This window comes from Microtus oregoni, unplaced genomic scaffold (assembly GCF_018167655.1).
Source record: "Microtus oregoni isolate MIOR12 unplaced genomic scaffold, Mior012 000126F_ref0000101, whole genome shotgun sequence".
In the NCBI taxonomy this organism is placed as follows: Eukaryota; Metazoa; Chordata; class Mammalia; order Rodentia; family Cricetidae; genus Microtus; species Microtus oregoni.
This window is the reverse complement of record NW_024544769.1, coordinates 3,360-6,685: the sequence shown is the minus strand read 5'-3', so window position 1 is coordinate 6,685 and position 3,326 is coordinate 3,360. Positions and strand designations below refer to the sequence as shown.

At 44.2% G+C, this 3,326-nt stretch overlaps 1 pseudogene; it reads right to left on the bottom strand.

Moving 5' to 3' along the window:
* Positions 1–730: 730 nt before the first annotated feature.
* On the bottom strand, positions 731–1,820 carry LOC121444450 (annotated as a pseudogene).
* Positions 1,821–3,326: the final 1,506 nt, after the last annotated feature.

Genomic DNA, 3,326 nt, shown 5'->3' with positions numbered 1-3,326 from the left:
CCCCATTTTCTACTATATATAAAAAGGAACTACAAAATGAATTTAAGACTTAAATATGAAATGTGAAATTGATATTACTAGAAGAAAATGGGTTAAATGCTCATAGGCATTAGAATGAGCAAGGATTTTCTGGATAAAAGCCTGAAAGACTAGAATCAAAAACAAAATTAGTCAACTATTATTGTACCAAATCAAAATTTTGGTACAGCAAAGGAAACAACTGAGAGAAGTCCACAACTATGGAATAGGAGGAACTCGTTGATACTTATACACTGTAGTTAACTTTATAAGATTTTCACAGGATTGAGTTCATTAATATTTACTCAATCATCGAAGGAGGAGGATACTATAAGGTCCCATCATTTCCAAAGGGATTCTTGCCAAAGAATAGTTCTTGGCAGGAAGGTGTCAATTTATTCAGTAGGGTAACCACTGAAAAGTTGCATTTGCTCACTAAATAACTTTCCATCCAATTTGGGCAAGTAACTTTTTTAAAAAATGAATTTCTGGGGCAAATGTCCAAGAACTTTTTTAAAATTTTTTTCCCCCTTAACTAGTTGTTTATTGGCAGTGGGCTGGAAGGGATGGCAGAATTAGCATTCGCAGACAACACTACACCGGTCATGAGGGCAGCAAGAGTGATGGGAAAGCCTGAAGGCCCCCTCTTCAAAAGTAAAGTGGGTAGTCAGAGGCCTGGAGTGTTGATGGGGCAGCCTTAGATCACCTCTGCTTAGTAGGCATGGTTAGAGATGAAGAGAGATTCGCTGGCTGAGGCTCCAGACTGACTACATGGGGTGTACTTTCCTTGACAAACAAGGCTGTTGGCCAGGGCTCGCTTGATGTATTCCTCTTGGGCAGCCTTCAGGTTCTCCTTCTTCCCGCCCCAGGCCTTCAGAGCAGAGGCCTGCAGGGCCCGGCAATAAGAGAAAGTCAAGGCCCATGGCTTCAGCAGTGGGCACTTGTTGATGGCATTGAGGTTGATAGACGCCTCTTCCTTGCTCTGCCCTCCAGACAGGAAAGTGACTCCAGTGACAGCAGGGGGCACTGTGCAATGCAGGGCTGTGACAGTTGCCATGGCAATCTCCTCATTGGAATATTTCTGGGTACAAGCATGGCCTGGGGTGACCATGTTGGGCTTCAGCAGTGTGCCTTCCAAATAGACAGGGTGGTCACTCAGAGCCTTGTACACAGCAGCCAGTACCTTCTCAGTTATATACTGGCAGCGCTTTAAGTCATGGTCTCCATCAGGGATGATATCAGGCTCCTCAATGGGAACAACGCCATTCTGCTGGAAGATGCTAGCATAACGGGCCAGAACATTGGCATTTTCCATGATGGCAAGGGCTGAAGAAGTATGCTCCCCAATCTTGAGCACACAGTGCCATTTGGCAAAGTCAGCTCCATCCTTCTTATACTGAGCACAGCGTTCTGACAGCTATCCAGCCCTTGGGTGGTGGTCTCACCATGAGTTCCTGCCAGGGGTACCGCGCCTTTATCTACCTTAATGCCCACAACATCGCCCTTGGACTTGATAACTTGGGGGAAAGGACGGCCATCATCCGCCTTTTGGGAAAGTGTTTCGTGGAAGAGGATCACCGCCCCAATGCAGTGAGTAGCAGCTGGCAGTAGAAGCGCCTGTTCTCTTCGGTGTTCTCAGTGCCAATGGACTGCAGTCGCTTAGCAATGCTTTCAGTGGACTCATCTGCAGCCAGGATGCCCTTACCCGAAGCCACAATTCGGTGAGCGTTGTCAGACAGCTCCTTCTTCTGCTCCGGGGTTAGTGCTGGGTATGGGAAGGGCATGGTGCCAGTGGCAGCACGTTCCTGGCACAGGATGGGGTGGTTCTGCAGGGTACGGTGGTCGGTAAGCGAAAGGACAAAGGAGCGAACGCAGATAAAGTCATCAGAACCCCCATCTGTGCGTGTTCCAAAAGAACACAGCTTATTGAGCTGAGGGGGAAGAGGGTGACCTATTTTTATTTTTTAATTTTTTATTGTGCTATATATTTTTCTCTGCTCCCCTCCCTTCCTCCACCTCCCCTTCTACCATCTCCCATGGTCCCTGTGCTTCCAATTTACTTAGGAGATCTTGTCTTTTTCTACTTCCCATGTAGATTAGATCCATGTATGTCTCTCTTAGGGCCCTCTTTGCTGTCTAAGTTCTCTGTGATTGTGAATTGTAGTCTGGTTTTCCTTTGCTTTATGTCTACTCACTTATGAGTGAGTACATATTATATTTGTCTTTCTGGGTCTGGGTTACTTCACTCAATATGATGTTTTCTAGCTCCATCCATTTGCCTGCAAATTTCAAGATGCCATTAATTTTTTTTCTGCTGTGTAGTACACCATTGTGTAAATGTACCACATCTTTTTTATCCATTCTTCAGGTGAGGAGCATTTAGGTTGTTTCCATGTTCTGGCTGTGTCAAATAATGCTGCTATGAACATCGTTAAGCATATGACCTTCTGGTATGATTGAACATCCTTTGGGTATATACCCAAAAGTGGTATTTCTAGGTCTTGAAGTGGGTTGTTTCCGAATTTTCTGAGAAATCATCATACTGATTTCCAAAACAGCTATTCCGGTTTGCACTCCCACCAGCAATAGAGGAGTGTTTCCTTTACCCCACATCTTCTCCAGCATAAACTGTCATCAATGTTTTTGAGCTTGGCCATTCTTACAGGTGTAAGATGGAATCTCAGAAATGTTTTTGATTTGCATTTCTCTGATGGCTAAGGATGGAGAGCATTTCGTTAAGTGTTTTTCAGCCATTTTGGTTTCCTCTGTTGAGAGTTCTCTGTTTAGGTCTGTACCCCATTGTTTATTGGATTATTTGTTCTTCTGATGACCAATATCTTGAGTTCTTTGTATATTTTGGAGATCAGTCCTCTGATGAAGAAGGATGCTAAAAAAGAAATGCCATACTAGCTCAGAATTGAGTATAATAAAAGGTTATTTATTTAGGGGTAGACTCACAGATCACAATCCTCTGCTGGAACAGGGAACAGTAACACAGCCAGAAAAGAAGCTGGACGCATGCTTTACATCAGCAAGTCCAAGTCCAAGTGGATGGGTAACTTAAAGGCTAGCGGCAGAAGGAATTCCTACAACACTCTGTCTGATGTGGGGGTTGGTGAAGATCTTTCCCCATTCTGTAGGCTGATGTTTTGTCTTATTGACTTTGTTCTTTGCTTTACAGAAGTGTCTCAGTTTCAGGGGGTCCCATTTATTAATTGCATCTCTCAGTGTCTGTGCTACTGGGGTTATATTTAGGAAGTGATCTTCTGTGCCAATGCATTCAAGTGTACTTCCCACTTCTTTGAACT